At 45.9% G+C, this 26,689-nt stretch overlaps 1 protein-coding gene across 1 annotated transcript in view; it reads right to left on the bottom strand.

Annotated features, from left to right (window-relative positions):
* The window catches only part of LOC146813607 (NXPE family member 1-like), a 334,010-nt gene extending 319,857 nt beyond the window's left edge, over positions 1–14,153 (bottom strand). Inside the window, exon 1 of the mRNA XM_085620358.1 lies at positions 14,038–14,153. The gene's annotated coding sequence lies outside the window, so the exon portion shown is untranslated. The remainder of the gene's footprint in view (positions 1–14,037) is intronic.
* Positions 14,154–26,689: the final 12,536 nt, after the last annotated feature.

Raw genomic sequence — 26,689 nt, 5'->3', positions numbered from 1 at the left:
CGTAATGAAAAGTACTTCCTCACCACTGCCCTTATGGTGGCCAAGAGAGATATAGCGGCAGTGTGGTCACAGCCAGACCCGCCCAGAGTAGCTACCTGGAGTAAAGGGGTGGATTGGTGTGCGGCTCAGGAGCGGTCGCTATACGCTGCACGGGGCTGCCCAAAGAAATTTCGCAAGATATGGGGGAAATGGTTGGGGGGCCTGTTTTGAGGGGTGGGTGCACAGGGGGGGGGACGGGGGATGGGAGGGGGCGGGAGGGTTTTTGCACTTGCCTGTTGATGCTTTCCTGATTGCAGATACTGATGCCTTGTTCACTGCACTGCTGTATATTATTCCTGATATTGTTCTTTATGCCGCAAAACACAATAAAAAGAAGTTTATCAAAAAAAAAAACCTTTCAAATTCACTGAAAAAACCATGGGTTTCACACACGTTATAGTTAGGAATTAGCATTTAAAAAACCTTAGAATTTCAATGAAAAAACCAAAGGTTTCACACATGTTATAGTTAGCTGGACATTTCACTCGTAAAAAACCAATGAAATTCCCCCGTTATAGTTAGTTCAGCTAACTATAACTCGCGCGCCCGCAATGCACTGCTGATGACGTCACATATTACATCACTCATGACATGGTCAGTGACATCACTGATGACATCTCAAATGACATCACTGATGACATCACTGATGACGTCATCCATGTGATAGAGTGGCAGACCTCCTCTCACCCTAATATAACCTTTGATACACACATTCAAAAATAGAGACAAAAATTTTCAAAACAATGGACATACCAATACCAGTTACAACAACCTCTTCAGTAATTCTAAGAACCACATACACATCCACTCATTCACCAACAGTCCTATACAGTCACTCATACATGTACTCACTCATCATATGTACTCATACACCTATACATCCTGTTACACCATGCCACTCATCCATAGAGTTACTCACACACATAGTCACTCATGCTAATAAAGAATCAAACATACATTTACTTGCATATACAGTTATACACACACCACCACACTTACTTCTACGGAAACTTACACATACTTAGTCTTTTAAACAATCACTTATAGAAACACATACTTATTCATAGAGGGACTCTTTCAATCTCTCACTCTCACATATACTCGCTTATATACACCAATAGTCACATATACTAGTTTAAAACATATGTAGTTACTCATAAAGACACTATTGAGACAGTCATTCACTCACTAACACACCCATACACTCACTCATCCACCCATAGAGTCCTGCACACATGCTGTCTTCAACACATACAAAGAGTGAGTCACTCATTCATGCACCTATGCACTACGTAATACCCCCACTGAACCATGCAGACACTCAGACTGATACTCATAAAACCAACTAATAACCTATATAGACACCCATGTAGCTACTCTCCAACCCATGCAGCCACTTATACACAAAGTGAGAGACTGATACAGATATTTACATATTAAAACATTACTCACTAAGCCATGTATTCACTATGATACACTTAATCAGTCAGTTACACAATCAATTTTTCAAAAACAAATCATCCATTTAGACACTTATATACCCATTTATTCTTCCATCGACCTTGAGATATACATATATAAAACATACTTAATTGTCAGAAAAACACACATTCACTGGATGATGTCATCAGTGATGTCATCAGTGATGTCATTTGAGATGTCATCAGTGATGTCATGAGTGATGTCACTGACCATGTCATGAGTGATGTAATATGTGACGTCATCAGCAGTGCATTGCGGGCGCGCGAGTTATAGTTAGCTGAACTAACTATAACGGGGGAATTTCATTGGTTTTTTACGAGTGAAATGTCCAGCTAACTATAACATGTGTGAAACCTTTGGTTTTTTCATTGAATATATATATATATATATATATATATATAAATATATATTACCTACTGGCGGTCGCCAGTAGGTAGTTATAGTTAGGACCCCTTTTCCATAGGAAATCCGCAACATTCTATTTTGAATAACTTTGGCGCCGGTCGATGAATCCTCGCGAATTTCTCAAAATAGGTGGGGCGCTACGCTCCGCTCCTACCCTGAAAGTCTCGGGGGGATTCGTCAAGCGGGGGCTGAGATAAAAGGGGGGTCCCAAAACGCGTTTTTCCCATGCATTTTTCCATAGGACCTTTAGAACGAGCTACAGCCCGAACGGCTGAACAGAATTACTAGAAATTTGGCAGAGAGGTAGCCATAAGGTCAAGGAAGTGCCTTTTGCAGGTCTGGTGTAAATCTGTTCAGTATTTCCTGAGTAAATAGCATTTAAAAGCATATATATATGTGGGCGGAGCCTAACCACACATCTCATCCTGAGATCTGATTGGCTGTCAGCACTTCATCCAAGAAGTGTTGGCAGCCATCTTGGGACAAATATACATGATAGCACCTCATTAAAAAGCATTGCAGTTAATAGAAGGTTTTAAGACTTTAGTTACATTATAAATCATTTGTTGATGGTACCATACTCATTTTAGGAATTGTGGTATGTTCTAAGGTGATTTCACCATGTGAAAAAGCCTTCTGCTGGGATATCATGATTGAGAGAAAAATATTTTCTCATGCTTTTACCACAGAGGTTTGGAAGGTGATCTATAGGCTAAACTGAGAGCTTATTTTTTGTAAATTCACATTATCTTTCTCAGTCATGTGAGAATGAAGTCTGATATTCTCAGTAAAACATGTACATCCAACAAGGGCAGAGACTGTCAGTTGATTCCTTTGTGTTCTACTGCAGCTTCCCAGAGTGTTCCAAAGAACTACTAGAGCGCTAACAGTCCTACTTATGATAAACGTATGGCACACCTGAAGCCATCTTGCTTGGATTAAAGTGGTAACTCTTAAAACATTTAATTTAAAAAGGAACAAAATGAGGGGGTTCATTTTTCCATAAAAAGTATGATTAGTGCTGCAGAAAGAAAAATTAGGGCACATTTTGAGTGACTTCTCAAATCCTCTTCTATTTCATTAAAAAATTCTGACATGCAGACTGAAACATGCACTTTCAATACCAGCAGCAGTTTTCCCTGGTGAGCAGTAGCTTTACTACAGTGATCTAATGAGCAAAAAGAGTGCTAACATTCTGAATTTATGGCAAATGTGTGACACATCTGAATGCCTTCTTGATGGAATCAAAGTAAAAAACTGAAAGTATTTCCTACTGAGGAGACTGCAGTAAATGAGGAAATTAGGAAACTTCATAACAAATAAGTCTCCCAAGATGGCCACCAGAGACAAAAGAGCCCAAATGTAGCCCAAATATCACCCAGATGTAGCCCAAGTATAGCCCAATGACAGAATGTCCCAGAATGTTCTTAAAAACAACTAGAGCGCTTACTGTCTTCATTATGACAAAAGTATGGCACACCTGAAGCCATCTTGATTGGAATAAACTGGTAACACTTAAAACATTTAATTTAAAAAGGAACACAATGAGGAGGTTCATTTTGCCATAGAAATTATGATTAATACTGAAGAAAGAAAATGAGGGCACATTTTGAGTGACTTCTCAAATCCTCTTCTATTTCATTAAAAAATTCTGACATGCAGACTGAAACATGCACTTTTAATACCAGGAGCAGACTTCCATGGTGGAGTAGTTTTACTACAGTGATCTAATGAGCAACTAGAGTGCTAACATTCAGAATTTATGGCAAATGTGTGACATATCTGAATACCTTCATGATGGAATCAAAGTAAAAAACTGAAAGCATTTCCTACTGAGGAGACTGCAGTACATGAGGAAATTAGGAAACTTCATAACAAATAAATCTCCCAAGATGGCCACCGGAGACAAAAGAGCCCAAATGTAGCCCAAAATCAACCAGATGTAGCCCAAATATAGCCCAATGACAGAAGTGTGCAAAACACTTATTATTTTGTGTTTTTGCAGTGTTATATAGTGCAGACTTGTCAGGTATTGGAGTGCTTTACATGAGCATTGGTTACATCACACAAGAACAAATTCATTTTGGTTGTAGACATGGGGAGACTAAGTGATTTGACCAGAATCACAGAATGTCGAGCTGAAGCAGAAACTTCAACCTGGTTCCCCAGTTGCAAAGTCTGCAGTTCTGGAAGTAACACCACATCCTCTCCCCTAAGTGCAACATTTAATCAAGTGGTCAACTGGATAAAAAAACATAAAGATAACAAATAATTTAAAAGTGCTTTGTCGCTATTTGAAAACTCAGAAAATATGTCCTTATTTTAGTCTTTTAGAGCACTAACCATAATTTTGATGCCAATAAGACCCTCTCATATATGTAATTTCTAAAGGAAATGCTCTAGGTATTACAGTTTTGATTACATCAAGATGATGTCAGGCGTTCCACACTTTTGTAATAAATATAGAATGTTAGCAATCTAGTTGTTCATTAGGATACTGTTGAGAGGCAGAGGCCAGGGGCACGGACTCTGAAAATTGAAGGCAGGTAGGAGGGTGCAAAGGCAACAATTTAACCACACTGAGCAGGCAGGAAGGGCCGTGGAAGCACAACAGACTATGGAGGGCAGTGGAAAGGGGGGCAGGGGCAACAAACCAACAATACAGGACTTGCAAGAGAGGCTGTTGGAGGGAAGATCTATTACGGGTCAAGGAAGCTAGGGGCGGTCCCCAGATCCCCGGGAGCCACCACAGAACTGAGCAGGAGAGTGAGTCAGGGACAAAAGGGGCACCTTAATTTGAGCCGGGGTGCCTAGGAACGCTTGCTCCAAAAATGAAGAAAACAGACATATGAGACATGGAATTGGAGGCAGAATACAATGGCAGTTTAATGAGAAGATGCAACTTCAAAGAAACCGCAGAATAGAGACATAAAGTACAAAAAACAGAATCCAGATAATCATACAGCTGTCATAATATTCTCTGTATCTCAATTAATGTACTGACAGAGAGAGAGAGAAAACACATCTATAAATGCATCATGAGAAACAAGTTACACCAAGGAAAATGTTACCTAGGAACACTCACGTTTACTCTTAGAGCAAGCATTCCTGCAATTACAATACAAAATCTTTTAAATGCAAAAGTAAAGAGAACAATGGTTAAACATAACATGACATTTCATATAGGTAAAATAGAATAAGATACTTCAAGCAAAGCAGAGCAAGACATTTTAAGCAAAGGAAGACAAGAGCTCCCAGCTCTTGGGGAAAACCTGCACTGCCTGTTAACCTACATACAGACGGCGAGGTAGTCCGTCGATATCTGTGGGTGCTCCCTTTTTATATCATTTTGTGGGCTCCTTTGCACGCTACATCTACCTACGTATGCTACCCAAAAGCTTCGACTGCAGATTTTACCAGACATTTCGTCATTTACCCACTTAATGCTGACAATGGACTGGGTGAAAAGGTCAGTCTCTCAGGCCAATCGCTTATCGTAAGTTCCATAGAGCAAGCAGAAAATAATGGGTATTGTACGGGAATTCAATATATTCATGTATAAAATCTCCTCAGTTCTCCTAACTTGACGCTCTGCGGTTGCCACTTCCTTAAAAGCGGGAAACCTGCCCAGGAAGCAAGTACCAGTCCAGGATGCAGCCTACTGTATGTCGACAGCTTCAGGGGGATGTTGAACTTTGATACCGAGCACGGAGCACTCGGGTAGGGTGGGGGCTACTAGTTTGGATCAGAAGGCCTCGCAGACCTGCCTTCAGACTGCTATACACTAAAATTGCAGAGCTATGGTCAATTTAACAAAGAGGCCTACATATTGAACAGAAGGGCCTACACAGGGGTTTTATGCTGGCTGAGTGGTAAGGATGTCTCAGGATAATTATATAGCAATACAGGACCCGCTGGTCAATTTAATACGGCCTACAAATGCAGCTGGCAGGGCAAGGACAAGGGTCTCATACTTCAGGTGTGGACAGAACGGGCCAGGGGCCCCCTGTGATACAAAATCTACCCTCCTTCAAGGCTGTGGCAATGTAATAGACCATTGTGGGCAGAAGGAAGAGGCAATGGTAGTACAACCATACATGCCAACAGACCCGATTCAGCCAGGAAACGTCCAATGTTTTTAAGCTCAAATGGGCTTTATTTGATCTGTCTCCTGTCTACAATATCCTCTTTTTCAATGTAACTCAAAGGGGAAAATCAATACCCCAGTTTTTTTTCAAAATCTCCCTCTTACCAAGTTCAAAATGTTCGCAAGTATGGTACATTGGATCATGGAAGGAAATGGGATAGGGACATGGACTTGGATAACAGAGGACAGGAGGGACATGGAGAGGTGCACCAAACTGACCCTGCAGGGCAGGCATCAGGGTTTGCAGCAGCACAATACACCACACAGGGCATGCAGGACGGGAGTGCAGCACAACAATCCATAGAAAGCAAGAGGGAGGGGACAGGACCATGCACATGGACAACAGAGAACAGAGGGGCAAGAGGCAATGGTAGCTAGCTGACCATAATGGACAGACAGGAGAGAAAGCTGCAGCATAACAGACCATAAAGGGCAGGAGGGACGGATCAGGGGCATTACAATGGAACAGACAAGCCAGGAGGGAGGGAGTAGGGCTGGGGCAAGGGGGCAGGGCAGGAGCAGCAAGATAGCCATGGAGGTCAGGCAGGATGGGCACTAGAAGCAAGACACACCATGAAGAGCAACAGTGAGACTGTGATGGCATACACACAGACCATGGAGGGAAGGTGGGAGGGGGTCAGGGGCAGCTAACTGACCACACAGGGAAGGTGGGAGGGGCCATGGCAGCACAGAAGACCATGCATGGCAAGTGGGAGGGTTAGTGGCAGCACAATGGCTATGATGGGCAAGAAGGAGGGTGGAGGGGCATGCACAAAGGACAATGGAGGATAGAAGGGAGGGTCAGGACCTGTGCACAGACAAGAAAGTTCAGGGGAAGGGACCTCACAACAGACCACACGGGGCAGGCAGGAGGAGCAGTTGCAGCACAACAGACCAGGGAGGGCAGAAGGGTGTGGCAGGACAATGGACCATGTAGGACAGGAGGAAGAGGATAGGGGCATGGCATGTGGACAGGCAGGGTGGAGGTGGCAGGGACAGGTTACAGTCATCTGACAATGCTAGGCAGGTGGGAGGGGAGTGGCAGCTCAACAGAACACTCAGAGTAGATAGGAGTGGCAGGTCCATGGGACATGGTGGGCAAAAAGGATGGAGCAGGGGCATGCACAAAGACATCGGAGGGCAGGGGGAAGGAGAATAGGGGCAGCAAGCTAAGCACAGAGTTTAAGCAGGAGGTCAATGATGGGGCATAGAATTGGGCAATGGAGGGCAGGAGGACTGGACTGGTACATCATACTAAATTGAGGGCAGTGGCAGCACATCAGACCATGCATGGCAGGAGGGAGGAGGCTAGTCCATGGATTCATACAACAGAGGATAGGGAGGAAGGGGATGGGGCAGCAAGCTAACTGTTCAGAGAAGGCGGGTATTAGGAACTTTATTGTTTTTAAAACATTGTGTCTGTGCGAACTACTTAAAATATGAACAAGTATGCAGCATAATCTCACTTTTATTCAGGAAGAAGAGGACGTTTGTGACTGTGACTCCGGGCTCACTTGGCAGAAACACCCCCTGACCCTCCACCCCCTATCGCAAAATGTAATGCCCGTGAAAAGGGTAGGTGAACACAGTGTTATATAGAACATAGTCCTGAGAGCACGATTGAAAATGAAAACTAGATATAGTGTATGGTATAAACTATGCACCAAAAAGTGTGATATAAGATGAACCGGGCGTGAAATATAATTTGCAATACATTGTGCGCAATGACAGATTCATTGGAGAGCGCGAGATAGCACAGGCACTAGCGCGTGCTATGCGATATGCGCCTTGGAGTGTAATATGCACAGGGCAGTGTTGTGTAACCTAACTAGTCTCTAAAGTTGTAATATAAAATATGTGCTGGGGAGTGTAACGTTGCATATGCACTGTGACAAATATATGGATCCCAGATTGTAATATGTATGGCATAGCACTGTGCATTATAACATAGGCATCGAGAAAGGCACGTTAGATGGGGCAATATAACCCGTGCGAAGACAAGTGTGGCATGACATATTCACGGGGTGGTGTTACAGTGCACATGGGCTAGAGAGTGTCATAGCATATGCACTAGCTAGTGGAATACAACACAGAGGTGTGTGGCACTCGGCAGGCAATGGTGGGTGTAACACAGCATTGGGCTCTGTCAGGAGCACGCTGTGACTCTCAAGTGATGTTCGTCCCCTTTCCAGAGAGTAAAATAAAAAGTATTACACATCCGGCAGTGGATGTGTGTTTTATTAACCGTGAGGGGGGTTTCTTGCATAGTTTTGGTCGAATTTTTGTCGAATCCCCTTTGAATGGCTTGGTGTGCATGTGTATTAAATGTGCCCGTCAATAGCTACCCATGTTTGTATAAATAAACGACACGGGTGTCTACCAGGATTAGGCACGGTAGGGCATCAGACATGTCAGAGCTTCACTAGTGGTGTAAATACATTCCACGTGGATTCATTGCATGCATAGTCGCCTTTTAATGAATATCACGCAAATCATCATGGTGATAGGTACGTACGGTTTGTCCAGCATGTCCTAGGTGTGTCTATAAATATATATTTTTTAAAAATAATAAAAAACAGTGGCCGGCCCTGGGGATTGGGGTCAAAAAAATATAATTAGGAGACTGGCCCTGGGGGATGGGGTCATCAGGGCCAATACATTAGAATAAGAAGGGGAACCAAACAGCCCCCCTTCTTAAAAAACTAAAATAAATAAAAGACTGGCATCGTGCCGGAGGCCATGCCCCCTCCGTGCAGCACTCTGCAAACGCGCCCCCAACAGGCATCTCCAGTATGCGCCAGGGAGCTGCGCTGCAGCCAGGTGTTCTGAGGCCAAGCCCCTTTTTACACCTCTCTGCAACGCAGCTCTGTGGCGCTTACTGGAGGTACCTAGTGGTCTAGTTTGACCCTAGGGACCCTTAGGATTCAGGGGGACTCTCAACTTAGAACAGCCACAGGGCGCGTTTACACAGTGGTGAAGGGAGGGGACGGGGCCTGAGGTGACGTGTGCAAACACGCACTATGGCATGTTTTAAATTGGGGATATAATTTCCCTTCAATACTGAGGGCCCCTGGGGGCTAACTAGCCCACCAAGTGCTTCCAGTAAGCGCCACTGAGCTGCATTGCAGAGAGGTGGTCCAGGCCGTGCCACTTTTTACACCTCTCTGCAACGCAGCTCTGTGGCACTTACTGGAGGTACCTAGTGGGCTAGTTGGACCCTAGGGACCCTCAGGATTCAAATGAACTTAATCTCCCAACTAAAAATGGACACAGGGCGTGTTTACACAGTGGTGAAGGGAGGGGACGGGGCCTGAGTTAATGTGTGCAAAAACGCCCTGTGGCCTGTTTTAAGAGGTAGATTTAATCCCCATGCCCTATTATACACTAGGGGCTTACAGAGGAGGTCATGCTAATCACAGGGGGACCCCAACGCATAATGTTCCCTAGTGTATGTAGGTGTTTTCACTGTATTCTAAGTGTCTTTTAACATAGCACTGGCTCTAGGACTGGTTAGTCAGACTCAGTTACCACCAGTATCCGTCTGAAAAAGTTGAGGGTACAGGATGATTTTGCAACAAGGCTTCTTTCTGCTCTTCTTTTTGTTCTTTCTGCATGTTATCCTTCTTCCTGCACTTATCTTCGTATTTGAGGACTTCTGTTGCTTCTTTCTGCACTTCTTTTGTTTCTTTCTGTGCATTTTTTCTTCTTTCTTCACATGTCCTATCTCTGTAGGCATAGTTAGAAATTAGCATTTAAAAAACCTTTGAAATTCACTGAAAAAACCATGGGTTTCACACACGTTATAGTTAGGAATTAGCATTTAAAAAACCTTAGAAATTCAATGAAAAAACCAAAGGTTTCACACATGTTATAGTTAGCTGGACATTTCACTCGTAAAAAACCATTGAAATTCCCCCGTTATAGTTAGTTCAGCTAACTATAACTCGCGCGCCCGCAATGCACTACTGATGACGTCACATATTACATCACTCATGACATGGTCACTGACATCACTCATGACATCACTGATGACATCTCAAATGACATCACTGATGACATCACTGATGACATCATCCAGTGATTGTGTGTTTTTATGAAAATTATATATTTTTTATATTTATGTATATCTCAAGGTCAAAGGAAGAATAAATGGGTATATAAGTGTCTAAATGGATACTTTTTTTGGAATTTTTTTTGTGTAACTGACTGTTTAAGTGTATCATAGTGAATACATGGCTTACTGAGTAATCTTTAAATATTTAAATATCTGTATCAGTTTCTTACTTTGTGTATAAGTGGCTGCATGGGTTGGTGAGTAGCTACATGAGTGTCTATATAGGTTATTAGTTGGTTTTTTATCACTATGAGTGTCTGAGTTTCTGTATGGTTCGGTGGGGGGTATTACTTAGTGCATAGGTGCATGAATGAGTGACTCACTGTTTGTATGTGTTGAATACAGCATGTGTGCAGGACTGTATGGGTGGATGAGTGTGTGCATGGGTGTGTTAGTGAGTGAATGACTGTCTCAATAGTGTCTTTATGAGTAACTACATATGTTTTAAACTAGTATATATGACTATTGGTGTATATAAGTGAGTATATGTGAGAGATTGGAAGAGTTCCTGTATGAATAAGTATGTGTTTCTATAAGTGATTGTTTAAAAGAGTAAGTATATGTAAGTTTCTGTAGAAGTAAGTGTGGTGGTGTGTGTATAACTGTATATGCAAGTAAATGGATGATTGATTCTTTATTAGCATGAGTGACTATGTGTGTGAGTTACTCTATGGATGAGTGGCATTGTGTAACGGGATGTACAGGTGTATGAGTACATATGATGAGTGAGTACATGTATGAGTGACTGTAGAGGACTGTTGGTGAATTACTGTATGTGTATGTGGTTCTTAGAATTACTGAATAGGTTGTTGTAACTGATATTGATATGTTCATTATTTTGAACATTTTAGTTTCTATTTTTGAATGTGTGTTTCAAAGGTTATATTAGGGGGAGAGGAGGTCTGCCACTCTATCACAAGGATGATGTCATCAGTGATGTCATTTGAGATGTCATCAGTGATGTCATCAGTGATGTCAGTGACCATGTCATGAGTGATGTAATATGTGACGTCATCAGTAGTGCATTGCGGGCGCGCGAGTTATAGTTAGCTGAACTAACTATAACGGGGGAATTTCAATGGTTTTTTACGAGTGAAATGTCCAGCTAACTATAACATGTGTGAAACCTTTGGTTTTTTCATTGAATATATATATATATATATATATAACTGTACTGGGAAATCATCAACAATAAACAGTAACTATTCCTGTATAGCTTCCTTATATCTTTCATAATTCTTTCGATAAGTTAGGTAATACAGTAATAGAGCCAACACGTGTTTCGCACACATTTACGCTTCTTCAGGGCTCTCAAACAATTCTGAGTAGTTGAATGTGATCACTCTAGTCTTGTTATCCTTAACTTCTATTACTGCAATACTATAGCTCAATTAACATCAATGAGTTTGTTCACCATAATTATCATGCGTGTATCTCAACTGCACATTCGACATGAGCCGACATGAGATATTAAAAAATAATCTGTAATATATTGCTACAGTTCATTCCTCAATGTGCCATAAATCATAGTAGTTAAATAAATGTGAGTTTCCCTTGATACGGTTCATGCAGTTTCCTTCTTTTGTTGTGTGCCTAAATATTCGGTTCAAAGTGCACTTTGCACAAAAGAAGGAAACTATATTATTTATTATCTCCTTAACCTATGCACTGAGATCATACAAGCCAATCCCTCTGCATTCACCTCAAACACTTCTCACCTTCTGAACTCACCTCAGTCTCTCTGCATCCTCCGTACTCAACTCACATTACACACTGAACTCAAACTAACTGTTTAAACTCTGCACTTAGATCAGACCCTCCTCAGCCCTCACTTCAAACACTCTGTGCACTCACCCGCTCTCCTCATACTCACCACTTAACTCAAACAGCTCTCCCTCTGTGCTCATCCCCATCCTCTGCACTCACCTCACACACTCCTCATTCTGTGCACTCATCTATCCTCCTCATATGCAGCACTTAACTCACACAAACTGTCTTTTACACTCAGCAATACCTTCTGCCCTAACCTAACACACTCTTCACTCTATGCACTCACCTACTCTCCTCACACTTGGCACTCAACTCACACAGCTCACACTTTGCACTCAACCCCACCCTGTGTACTCACCTCACGTACTCCTCACTCTCTCTACCCACCCACTCTTTTTATACGTTGCACTTAACTCACTCAACTCACCCTCTGCACTCACCTCCAATCTCTGAACTGATCTCAATAAATCCTCAACATCTGTACTCAACCTAAACATTTCTCACTTTCTGAACTCACTCCTCCTCACCCTCTGTACTGAGATCACACAAACCTCACCCTCTGCAGTCACCTCAAACACACCTCATGTTATGCATTCTCCCCCAAACACTAATTATCCTCTGTACTCAACTCAAATGTCATCCTGACCCCAAGCCCTCTACTCTCTGCACTCAGATGAGACTCTCCTCAGCCCTCCGTTCTCACCCCAGACACTTCTCACTCTACCTCAAACTTCACCCTGAACTCAAACCCTCTACTTACTCTCTGCACTAAGATGAGACCCTACTCAGCACTCTGCTCTCACCTCAAACACTCATCAGCCTCTGCACTCACTTAACACAAATCACTTTCTGCACTCACCCCTTCCTCACAATCTGCACTCACCTCAAACACTCCTCATTCTCTGCACTCACCTCAAACATTTCTCACTCACTACACTTACCTCACAAACCTCCTACCCTTTGAACTCACATCACACACATCTCGCCCTGTGGACTACCTCCCCACCCTGTGCACTAATTTCCTGTTCTTACCCTATGTACCCATGCACACAGCCTGGCACTCTGCACTCACTTTTCACACATGCATCAGCCTCTGAACATTTGCTGCACATTCATCACCTTTTGCACTCTTTTCTTCTGCCCCTTGCCCCCGCACTCATCTCACACTCCTCGGCCTATTCACTCACACTCTCCTTACTCTTTCTCATCTCAATCATTGTATACCCTCTGCTCTCAACTAACACACTTCTACCCCTCTTGCCTCACTGCACAATCTCATGTCCTCTGTGGTAATCGGACACACTGTTCATCCTCTGTACTCAGCTCATATACTCCACACCTTTTGCACTCCCTCTCCTCACCCTCAACATTCAGGTCACATCTTACAAACTTTCAGCACTCTACTTCAAACACTCATTAACCTCTGCACTCACCTCACACAATCTCTCACCCCTGATTTCACCTGACACACTTCTCCCCAGTATATTAATGATTGTTTCTTCTCACTGTACCATCCCACACAGCCCTCAGCTCTGTGCTCCCCTCACATATTCACAATCGTCTGCCTTGCTGCAATTACCTCACACTCTTCAACCTATTCACTCACCTTTGACACACCCTACCCTCTGCCTGACCTCATAAACTGCTTACCAACTGCTCTCAGTTGAAACACTCCTCAAACCATTCCCTCACCTCACTCACTCATAACCTTTGGCCTCACAAACAACTCCACCTTTGCAGTCACTTCACATACTCATCACCTTCTGCTCCCACCTCATTGACTCCACGCCTCCTGCACTCACTCCTGACACACCTCACCCTCTGCTTTCACTTTCCTCACTCCTCATCCTCTGGACTCACCTCGTACACTCCTGACCCTCCGCACTCACCTCACATACTACTGTCCTCTGTACTCGCCTGATACACCCATCTTCTGCACTCACTTCACATAGTATTCACCGTCTCCATTTTCACACACTCCTCACCCCTGAACTCACCTCACACACTCCTCACCATCTCCACCACCTAACACACTCTCCACCCCTTCAGTCCCCTCACACTCTGCTCACAATGCACTCACCTGTGTTCACTTGAGATCCTGCATCTCTTGTGCTCAGATCACAAAGTGCTCAGTGTCTTGTGTCATCAGCTGTTGTAAGTAGCGGTGACTGCACCTCTCTCTTTCACTAAGGACAGTTTCATGACAAGCTCAAGTCATTTAGGCGGGGCTGTGATTATTGTGAAGTACCTATTTAATTTCTCATTTATTTCCAGCCCTGCCCATAACTCGCCCTACTGCCTTGTGTAGGTTATTTTAGGGACTGCCCCTTGTGCAGACGGTCCAGACTCCTTGCCTACAGCCGAGGGCACCTTCAGCTTTGGTTGCCCCTGAGCAGGGGTGTGGGAGACAGTAAATCTCTGTGGAGGACAGAGACAGGCTTGGGGACTTTCCATTGACCCTACACAAAGTGCCTGTCGCTGGAAAGCAGGCTCCTATATATGCAAACACATACACTGGCATCAGTCTGAAGTGAAAAAGAAAGGCAGGCATGTACTCCCAGTCTGCAGGTATGCTTTATTATGATTTACATTCTGGATTAATGCCAGGGTGGACGTGTGATGTCAAGCATAGGTTTTGGCTTGGAAGAATACCCTTTCACATTTTCACAAGAATTTACAGCTGCCTCGAGAAAAAGGGTCGATTTTTTGGCACAAAGTCCTCTTTACTTTCTTTATATCGATGGGGCTTTGCATTAAAAGCCGTGGCTGTTCGCATGGGAAGCACACTTACAACTCATGAAGGTGCTCCTTGCCGCAAAGTAGCACACAGACCACTTCCCAACGCAAACCAGAATTAGTGATAGAAAGTGAATCCCAGCACAGCACTGTACCTGTGTTTGTGTCACTTTTCTGAAGCAAACCTAGTGAAAGTGCTAGTTTTTTTCCTTCGGAGTCATTCTGCACATTCTGCGGCAGTCTATGGTATCCAGTGAAGAGCCTGACACATGGGTGAACTGACCTATGTATTCGCAGTGCTTTCTCTCCCCGGCTGGGACCTCATAGGTCTAGAGTGGTACAAAAGGGGGTGGTGATGGACGGAGCATCAGAACCAATCAAACACTCACACCCAGTCAACAGATCTGGGTTTGATCCATCACCGTTCTTTAGCCCACTCTGCCACCCCAGTTCAGACATGGCCATATGCAAATCAGTCTGACCCTGTGCCTCATGGGAACAGTCCAGCCCGAACTGCCAAGCCATGCCTTCCCTGGACCGGAAACAAGCTTCCTAGGACCGGTTTCTGGCATTTCAGCCGTCTTCAGCCAGGCTTGCTTGAATCCAGTGGCAAAGTGAGCAAGGGACTCACGTCTGAGCATACCCTGCCTATTTATGGTGAACAAAGCGGTACAAAAGGGGGTGGTGATGGACAGAGCATCAGAACCAATCAAACACTCACACCCTGTCAACAGATCTGGGTTTGATCCATCACCGTTCTTTAGCCCACTCTGCCACTGTTCAACACTCCGGTCCTAGGAAGCTTGTTTCCGGACCAGGGAAGGCATGGCTTGGCAGTTCAGGCTGGACTGTTCTCATGAGGCACAGGGTCAGACTGATTTGCATATGGCCATGTCTGAACTGGGGTGGCAGAGTGGGCTAAAGAACGGTGATTGATCAAACCCAGATCTGTTGACTGGGTGTGAGTGTTTGATTGGTTCTGATGCTCCGTCCATCACCACCCCTTTTTGTACCACTTTGTTCGCCATAAGTTGGCAGGGTATGCTCAGACGTGAGTCCCTTGCTCACTTTGCCACTGGATTCAAGCAAGCCTGGCTGAAGAAGGCTGAAATGCCAGAAACCGGTCCTAGGAAGCTTGTTTCCGGTCCAGGGAAGGCATGGCTTGGCAGTTCGGGCTGGACTGTTCCCATGAGGCACAGGGTCAAACTGATTTGCAAATGGCCATGTCTGAACTGGGGTGGCAGAGTGGGCTAAAGAACGGTGATGGATCAAACCCAGATCTGTTGACTGGGTGTGAGTGTTTGATTGGTTCTGATGCTCCGTCCATCACCACCCCCTTTTGTACCGCTCATAGGTCTAGAAACACACAAGTCCCTTGTCCCTAGTGCGGCAACCAGTTATACACACAGATTTCCGATCTAATCATTTAAAACAAATATGTTTTATTGCCAGAAGAATGCATTTCCACTGATTACTTTCTCTTTCCACACGCACACAGCACAGGGTGGTATTACTTCTCAAGACTGGTCATGCTCAGTCTCACCTGAAAAGCAGTCCCCATCAGGTGACGCATCACGAATTCCAAAAGCAGCGCGTGACATCTTTGAATAGTGAAGGCCATATTAGTGGCAAAGTGATGTGCCCTGCATCCCAGGGACAGGGCAGGAATGCACTGTATTTATCCCTATATGGCACATGCCTGTCCTTTCCCCAGCACTGGTGCACAATAGAGTGCCTGGCACCAGTGTAGGCACCGTTGCACCGGGGTGCAAGGGCGCCCGCATTGTAAGCAGGATTGTTTTTGTGCAAGAAGGGGCACCTTCCTGCACAAAAACAATTTCCCTGGGACATTTTCCACTTTCCATGTGTGCTGCAGAATGCAGCACACGCAGAAAGAGCAAAAACCATGGAGAAATAAAAATAGTTCTCCTTGTTGTGTATTCACCTGGGAAGACGCAGCATGTTGGCGCATTCCAAGGTCTACCACTTTTGGAAAAATCTGGCAATGCATCAAAATCCATGCATCTTGCGTGGGAAAATCCACGCAGCATCCAGGGTACCCCTTCCTGGCACAGAGTAAGGCAACGCAGCGATTTGAGCCAATTTGCCTCACTCCAGATTCATGAAGCCGCTCAGAGCCACCCAAGGGGTCCTTGGTTGGCTTCACAAATCGTATTTTGGGCTTGTTTCGTGCCTGCACCATGTTGGTTGGTGCAAGAGCCAAGCAACTCCCCTTGTACATATGGCCCTAAATGTGAGAAAATGTTGAACAGGAAACATCAGCTGGTGGGAAAGTAAATAACGATAAAGGTTCGAGGGAGAAGCCCTGAAGATCCTACCACTAGACATTCAACCGTACCGTGCTGCAGGAAGAAGCTCTGGAGATCCTACTGCTAGACATTCAACCGTACTGTGCTGTGGGGAGAAGCCCTGGAGATCCTACTGCTAGACATTTAACAGTACTGTGCTGCAGGGAGAAGCTCTGGAGATCCTACTGCTAGACATTCAACCGTACTGTGCTGCGGGGAGAAGCTCTGGAGATCCTACCGCTAGACATTCAACAGTACTGTGCTGCAGGGAGAAGCTCTGGAGATCCTACCACTAGACATTCAATGTACCGTGCTGCAGGGAGAAGCCCTGTAGATCCTACCACTAGACATTCAAACGTACTGTGCTGTGGGGAGAAGCCCTGGAGATCCTACCGCTAGACATTCAACAGTACTGTGCTGCAGGGAGAAGCTCTGGAGATCCTTCTGCTAGACATTCAATGTACCGTGCTGCAGGGAGAAGCCCTGGAGATCCTACTGCTAGACATTCAACCGTACCATGCTGCGGGGAGAAGCCCTGGAGATCCTACTGCTAAACATTCAACCGTACTGTGCTGCGGGGAGAAGCTCTGGAGATCCTACTGCTAGACATTCAACCGTACTGTGCTGCGGGGAGGAGCTCTGGAGATCCTACTGCTAGTCATTCAACCGTACTGTGCTGCGGGAAGAAGCTCTGGAGATCCTACAGGTAGACATTCAATGTACCGTGCTGCAGGGAGAAGCCCTGGAGATCCTACTGCTAGACATTCAACCATACTGTGCTGCAGGGAGAAGCTCTGGAGATCCTACCGCTAGACATTCAATGTACCGTGCTGCAGGGAGAAGCCCTGGAGATCCTACCGCTAGAAATTCAACAGTACTGTGCTGCAGGGAGAAGCTCTGGAGATCCTACTGCTAGATATTCAATGTACCGTGCTGCAGGGAGAAGCCCTGGAGATCCTACTGCTAGACATTCAACCGTACTGTGCTGCGGGGAGAAGCTCTGGAGATCCTACCACTAGACATTGAACTGTACTGTGCTGTGGGGAGAAGCCCTGGAGATCCTACCGCTAGACATTCAACAGTATTGTGCTGCAGGAAGAAGCTCTGGAGATCCTACTGCTAGACATTCAACCGTACTGTGCTGCGGGAAGAAGCTCTGGAGATCCTACAGGTAGACATTCAATGTACCGTGCTGCAGGGAGAAGCCCTGGAGATCCTACTGCTAGACATTCAACCGTACTGTGCTGCGGGGAGAAGCTCTGGAGATCCTACCACTAGACATTGAACCGTACTGTGCTGTGGGGAGAAGCCCTGGAGATCCTACCGCTAGACATTCAACAGTACTGTGCTGCAGGAAGAAGCTCTGGAGATCCTACTGCTAGACATTCAACCGTACTGTGCTGCGGGGAGAAGCTCTGGAGATCCTACCGCTAGACACTCAACCGTACTGTGCGGAGAAGCTCTGTAGATCCTACCCTTTGACATTCAACCGTACTGTGCTGTGGGGAGAAGCTCTAAAGAGATCCTACCGCTAGACACTCAACCGTACTGTGCTGTGCGGAGAAGCTCTGTAGATCCTACCCTTTGACATTCAACCGTACTGTGGGGAGAAGCTCTGTAGATCCTACCGCTAGACATTCAACCGTACTGTGCTGTGGAGAGAAGCTCTGGAGATCCTACCACTAGGCATTGAACCGTACTGTGGTGTGGGGAGAAGCCCTGGAGATCCTACCGCTAGACATTCAACAGTACTGTGCTGCAGGGAGAAGCTCTGGAGATCCTACTGCTAGACATTCAATGTACCGTGCTGCAGGGAGAAGCCCTGGAGATCCTACTGCTAGACATTCAACCGTACTGTGCTGCGGGGAGAGGCTCTATAGATCCTACCGCTGACATTCAACCGTATTGTGCTGCGGGGAGAAGCCCTGGAGATCCTACTGCTAGACATTCAACCGTAATGTGCTGCGGGGAGAAGCTCTGGAGATCCTACTGCTAGACATTCAACCGTACTGTTCTCTGGGGAGAAGCTCTGGCGATCCTACCACTAGACATTGAACCGTACTGTGCTGTGGGGAGAAGCCCTGGAGATCCTACTGCTAGACATTCAACAGTACTGTGCTGCAGGCAGAAGCTCTCGAGATCCTACTGCTAGACATTCAATGTACCGTGCTGCTGGGAGAAGCCCTGGAGATCCTACTGCTAGACATTCAACCGTAATGTGCTGCGGGGAGAAGCTCTGGAGATCCTACTGCTAGACATTCAACCGTACTGTGCTCTGGGGAGAAGTTCTGGCGATCCTACCACTGGACATTGAACCGTACTGTGCTGGGGGGAGAAGCCCTGGAGATCCTACTGCTAGACATTCAACAGTACTGTGCTGCAGGGAGAAGCTCTCGAGATCCTACTGCTAGACATTCAATGTACCGTGCTGCATGGAGAAGCCCTGGAGATCCTACTGTTAGACATTCAACCGTACTGTGCTGCGGGGAGAAGCTATGTAGATCATACTGCTAGACATTCAACCATACTGTGCTACGGGGAGAAGCTCTGTACATCCTACTGCTAGACATTCAATGTACCATGCCACAGGGAGAAGCTCTGGAGATCCTACTGCTAGACATTCAACCGTACTGTGCTGCGGGAAGAAGCTCTGGAGATCCTACCACTAGACATTGAACCGTACTGTGCTGCGGGGAGAAGCCCTGGAGATCCTACCGCTAGACATTCAACAGTACTGTGCTGCAGGGTGAAGCTCTGGAGATCCTACTGCTAGACATTCAATGTACCGTGCTGCAGGGAGAAGCCCTAGAGATCCTACTGCTAGACATTCAACCGTACTGTGCTGCGGGAAGAAGCTCTGGAGATCCTCCAGATAGACATTCAATGTACTGTGCTGCGGGGAGAAGCTCTGGAGATCCTACCACTAGACATTGAACCGTACTGTGCTGTGGGGAGAAGCCCTGAAGATCCTACCGCTAGACATTCAACAGTACTGTGCTGCAGGAAGAAGCTCTGGAGATCCTACTGCTAGACATTCAACCGTACTGTGCTGCGGGGAGAAGCTCTGGAGATCCTACCGCTAGACACTCAACCGTACTGTGCTGTGCGGAGAAGCTCTGTAGATGCTACCCTTTGACATTCAACCGTACTGTGCTGTGGGGAGAAGCTCTGGAGATCCTACCGCTAGACACTCAACCGTACTGTGCTGTGCGGAGAAGCTCTGTAGATCCTACCCTTTGACATTCAACCGTACTGTGCTGTGGGGAGAAGCTCTGTAGATCCTACCGCTAGACATTCAACCGTACTGTGCTGTGGGGAGAAGCTCTGGAGATCCTACCACTAGGCATTGAACCGTACTGTGCTGCAGGGAGAAGCTCTGGAGATCCTACTGCTAGACATTCAATGTACCGTGCTGCAGGGAGAAGCCCTGGAGATCCTACTGCTAGACATTCAACCGTACTGTGCTGCGGGGAGAGGCTCTATAGATCCTACCGCTGACATTCAACCGTATTGTGCTGCGGGGAGAAGCCCTGGAGATCCTACTGCTAGACATTCAACCGTACTGTGCTGCGGGGAGAAGCTCTGGAGATCCTACTGCTAGACATTCAACCATACTGTGCTGTGGGGAGAAGCTCTGGAGATCCTACTGCTAGTCATTCAACCGTACTGTTCTGCAGGGAGAATCTCTGGAGATCCTACTGCTAGACATTCAACCGTAATGTGCTGCTGGGAGAAGCTCTGGAGATCCTACTGCTAGACATTCAACCGTACTGTGCTCTGGGGAGAAGCTCTGGCGATCCTACCACTAGACAATGAACCGTACTGTGCTGTGGGGAGAAGCCCTGGAGATCCTACTGCTAGACATTCAACAGTACTGTGCTGCAGGGAGAAGCTCTCGAGATCCTACTGCTAGACATTCAATGTACCGTGCTGCTGGGAGAAGCCCTGGAGATCCTACTGCTAGACATTCAACCGTAATGTGCTGCGGGGAGAAGCTCTGGAGATCCTACTGCTAGACATTCAACCGTACTGTGCTCTGGGGAGAAGTTCTGGCGATCCTACCACTGGACATTGAACCGTACTGTGCTGTGGGGAGAAGCCCTGGAGATCCTACTGCTAGACATTCAACAGTACTGTGCTGCAGGGAGAAGCTCTAGAGATCCTACTGCTAGACATTCAATGTACCGTGCTGCATGGAGAAGCCCTGGAGATCCTACTGTTAGACATTCAACCGTACTGTGCTGCGGGGAGAAGCTATGTAGATCCTACTGCTAGACATTCAACCATACTGTGCTACGGGGAGAAGCTCTGGACATCCTACTGCTAGACATTCAATGTACCATGCCGCAGGGAGAAGCTCTGGAGATCCTACTGCTAGACATTCAACCGTACTGTGCTGCGGGAAGAAGCTCTGGAGATCCTACCACTAGACATTGAACCGTACTGTGCTGTGGGGAGAAGCCCTGGAGATCCTACCGCTAGACATTCAACAGTACTGTGCTGCAGGGAGAAGCTCTGGAGATCCTACTGCTAGACATTCAATGTACCGTGCTGCAGGGAGAAGCCCTGGAGATCCTACTGCTAGACATTCAACCGTACTGTGCTGCGGGGAGAAGCTCTGTAGATCCTACCGCTAGACATTCAACCGTATTGTGCTGTGGGGAGAAGCCCTGGAGATCCTACCGCTAGACATTCAACAGTACTGTGCTGCAGGGAAAAGCTCTGGAGATCCTACTGCTAGACATTCAACAGTACTGTGCTGCAGGGAGAAGCTCTCGAGATCCTACTGCTAGACATTCAATGTACCGTGCTGCATGGAGAAGCCCTGGAGATCCTACTGTTAGACATTCAACCGTACTGTGCTGCGGGGAGAAGCTATGTAGATCCTACTGCTAGACATTCAACCATACTGTGCTACGGGGAGAAGCTCTGGACATCCTACTGCTAGACATTCAATGTACCATGCCGCAGGGAGAAGCTCTGGAGATCCTACTGCAAGACATTCAACCGTACTGTGCTGCGGGAAGAAGCTCTGGAGATCCTACCACTAGACATTGAACCGTACTGTGCTGTGGGGAGAAGCCCTGGAGATCCTACCGCTAGACATTCAACAGTACTGTGCTGCAGGGAGAAGCTCTGGAGATCCTACTGCTAGACATTCAATGTACCGTGCTGCAGGGAGAAGCCCTGGAGATCCTACTGCTAGACATTCAACCGTACTGTGCTGCGGGGAGAAGCTCTGTAGATCCTACCGCTAGACATTCAACCGTATTGTGCTGTGGGGAGAAGCCCTGGAGATCCTACCGCTAGACATTCAACAGTACTGTGCTGCAGGGAGAAGCTCTGGAGATCCTACTGCTAGACATTCAACCGTACTGTGCTGCGGGGAGAAGCTCTGTAGATCCTACCGCTAGACATTCAACCGTATTGTGCTGCGGGGAGAAGCCCTGGAGATCCTACTGCTAGACATTCAACCGTACTGTGCTGCGGGGAGAAGCTCTGGAGATCCTACTGCTAGATATTCAACCATACTGTGCTGCGGGGAGAAGCTCTGTAGATCCTACCGCTAGACATTCAACCGTATTGTGCTGCGGGGAGAAGCCCTGGAAATCCTACTGCTAGACATTCAACTGTACTGTGCTGCGGGGAGAAGCTCTGGAGATCCTACTGCTAGACATTCAACCGTACTGTGCTGCGGGGAGAAGCTCTGGAGATCCTACTGCTAGACATTCAACCGTACTGTGCTGCGGGGAGAAGCTCTGGAGATCCTACTGCTAGACATTCAACCGTACTGTGCTGCCGGGAGTGGGCTGATTTACATGAACCACTCCACCTCAGAGCTGTCCTAGCATATGATTGAATCACACACATATCAAGCAACCTGCTTAGGAGCCTCTCGCAGCTGCTCATTGAAAAAAGCCACGCTGAATTTAAATCAGGGAGGAACATGATTTTTTCAAGGACCTTTTTTTTCTGGATTTGGCTTCAAAATTAAATATTTCATAAAACAGAAAAAACATAGAACCTTTACATTAGAATAAAGTGAGCTGGGTCTTCAAATAAAACTGTATTCTTATTTGTAAGTCTAATTCCAGCAAAATGATTATATGATTGTTATTTTTTTGCCACACCTCTACCCTCAGCACCCTTGACTTCAGGATCTCTGGTCTCTTGCTTTTTATGCACTGATAAAGGAGTTACGTGTAATCAGGGGCTGCATTACTGTCTCTATTTAAACTTCACACATCGTTGTAGAGGACATGGTGTAACACTTACAATAATCTCTTACCTATCAGTACCAGTCTGCCGGCATTGGGCAGGTGGCACCTTGGTAGCCCTCTTTGCCAGCATGAAGCTCAGCTCCGAAGTGACAACCGTGGTAGGGAGGCAGAGGTGCCAGGGTTCCCAGGTCCATGCATGCTCCAGTCAAGGTTTGTTTTCTTTTCATTCTGCGACTGCAGAGTGTAAGCCTGGTTTTATAATGGAATAAAGATGACTACATGTCCCAGAATTCAAAGAATAAAAACCTGGACTGGAACAGCTCATAATGCCTTGATTGGGAACCTTGCAAAACCAAAGGGGATGATGGACGGAGTGTTGAACATTGCAAGCACTGACCCCCAGTCAACTGATCTGGGTTTAATCCATCATCATTCTTTAGCTCACTCCACCACCCCAGTTCAGACATGGCCATATGCAAATCAGTCTGACCCAGTGCCTCATGGGAACAGTCCAGCCCGAACTGCCAATCCATGCCTTCCCTGGACCGGAAACAAGCATCCTGGGACCGGTTTCTGGCTAATCAGCCGTCATCAGCCAGGCTAGTTTGAATCCAGTGGCACAGTGAGCAAGGGACCCACGTCTGGGCATACCCTGCCAACTAAGGGCAAACAAATCAAAACCAAAGGGGATGATGGACGGAGTGTTGAATATTGCAAATGGTCCTGGGATGCTTGTTTCCAGTCCAGGGAGGACCTGGCTTGGCAGTTCGGGCTGGACTGTTCCCATGAGGCACAGGGTCAAGGCTGATTTGCATATGGTTGGGTTCAAACTGGAATGGCATGGTGAGCAAAAAAACGATGGGTTTAGGCCCAGATCTCTGTACTGGGTGAATGTATGACATTGTTCTGCATTCTGTCCATCAACTGTTGTTTTTGCATTTGATTGGGAACCTTGGCAGGGCTGTTGCTGAGGTGGCCCTGGGGCAGTAGGCAGCCCAGACCCAGGACCTGCCAGCTGCAGTGTGTGGAGGTCCTGAGTCTCATTTGGGGGCAGACGGCAGGCGGTAAACAGCACAGTAAACAGCAGGCAGTAAACAGCTTCCACATTCTCTTTTGTCCTCAGCAGCACAGGACAGTTTGAATGGTGGGCTAGCAGGTAGGTGAATAAGCAAAGAATGGGTAAAGTCCCGGAGTCTAAATAGGAGGGCAGTGGGCTTAGGCTGGGGTTGACCTTCATGACAATTGCCTCATTTTGTGACCTGCAGAAGTACGAAGGGCAAGTCAGAAGGTCAAAATTATCACAATTTAGGGTGACCACGTTTTGATAACCGACAAGCATTAGCAAAGGCAATAGGTCTCGCCTATGAGAGCTTTGTTAATGTCTGTTAGCCATGTGGCTAAAAGTTAGAAGAAAAAGCTCTATGACGTGGCCAGCACTGCCCTCGTCATAGCTCTTCTTTTACTGGAGGGAGGAGCAGGGCAAACAACAGGGTGCTACCAAAAAAATACCAGATTAAAATCCATCGCGTTACTCAAAGAAACACAATACCAGTGATTATAGTACTTTGCAAGAATGCAATAAAGACGTTTTGAAATGTTACCTGTTTCTAATAAATGGAATTTACAATTATAATACATTGGGTACACTGGTTTGTCTAAGAGCACCATCATTGGCAGGGGGACTTGGTGCCACACAGCTATAAATCTGTCACTTGGTTTGTCAAAACGTAAAATATACATTTTGGGGGATTTGAACAGAAGTGTGAAAGAGGGCGAGTGGTGTTTGACCAAAAAGCATAATTAATTTTAAAAAAAGTATAATTAATGGTGAGTAATGTACGGATTCTAAGTCCCCTATAAGTGTACTTAACTCAATTCAATATAACTTTATTCAGTCTGAATGGAAATAGACCATAAAAGTACATAGAAATATTGCACATAGCCATAATCACATATACAATTGATAACAAAAAAAAAGATCTTGCACTAAAAACAGTCGTAATCAATTTTTTAAAAACGCCATTACACTCATACAGAGAATGGCTGGGATTTAAAGGGAATAATAGGGAAAGAAAGAGAACAGAAATCTCTTATCCGGTCCGCTGTGCGCTCCTACTTTCCCCCAAAATGAAGCCAAAACATCTCAGTCAAGCTTTACATATTAAACCATAATCCTACTGGATTCATTGAACAGGGATTTCTAGCCCTAATGACTGCTTTCAAGATGGCACAGACACTGAAAACAACTTCAGGCAAACTCAAAGATGGTAATAAAGGGGAGCTGGTCTTCACTTCGGAAACCTAGCCTCCGCGACAGAGTGTTAAAAAGTGGTTTAGTGCCAGGCTGTGCAATTTGCAGAAAAACATAAAGTGCACTAGTGAATGTGCAGTTATTGTCACAAGAACAATTGCAAACTATATTTCCCTCTGGGTCTGAATTTATTTTGAAGAATAAAGACCAATGAATAGACCCTGCCCTAAAGCGAAAGAGAAGTGACGGCTCCCATCCTGACAAGTCCAAAGATAAATATGAGGGATTCGTCTGTGTGTAAAAGACCACAATAATGCAACACGAGGGTTCAGATAACTGGGTTTTCAGTCTAATGTTTGTACAATAGTCCTTAAATAATATATTCACCTCCTTGGTATTTTTGGGGATACAACTGGGATCAGTAAACCCAGAGGATATACCGAGAGATCCAAAAATGTCCCGTGTGTCGCTCAGCCACGGTATGGAATAGCCTTATCCCAAGTCAGGCAATCAGATATAACATCTTTACAAAGCTTAGCTGCTGAGTTCGACTAGATACTGACCCACAATCCACAAAACCCTGGTTCAACTACAAGTGGGTAATGAGACTAGAGGTGGCAGCGGTAAGCTCAGCAACCGTCGCAAGAAGCGGTTTCCTCAGCCTGTAGAGGACATTTAGTAAAACCCCAAACTTCTGCACCATAGGTGGCTGCGCTAATGCATTACGAAGTATAAACCTTCCGTAGGGGTGCACAGTCCCCCGAATATCTGGTCTAAGAAGATTGCAAACTGTACCGGCAATTTCAATTCGTTTTGCTCTGAGCAAGATGGGGATTCCACGACCCTGATGAGCTGCAGGTTAACCCTACATGACACCAGGAATCAACACTTGTGCCCATTGATACTAGCTGTGTTTCACCTTAGTTGGCCCGGACCACAAGGCATGATGTGTGACTTGGTATAATTCGTTTTCAAGTTCGGGTTGTGCATAAAAGAAGCGAAGCGATCCAGCCAATGTCTCAGTGTTTGGAGTGAGAGCGCCGCGTCATCAGCATAGAGTAAGACAAGCATTGGGGAGCCTGCGATTCCAGGTATGTCTAAGTAGGAGGAGGATAAATGAGCTGTTAGACCATGAATATATAAAATAAACAATGAGGGGGCCAATATACACCCCGTCTCACTCCACTCTTTAACGGGAAAACTAAAGAGAGCTCC

This window comes from Triturus cristatus, chromosome 7 (genome assembly GCF_964204655.1).
Source record: "Triturus cristatus chromosome 7, aTriCri1.1, whole genome shotgun sequence".
Lineage (NCBI taxonomy): Eukaryota > Metazoa > Chordata > Amphibia > Caudata > Salamandridae > Triturus > Triturus cristatus.
The sequence above is the reverse complement of the archived record's forward strand: the minus strand, read 5'-3'. Positions and strand labels throughout refer to the sequence as shown.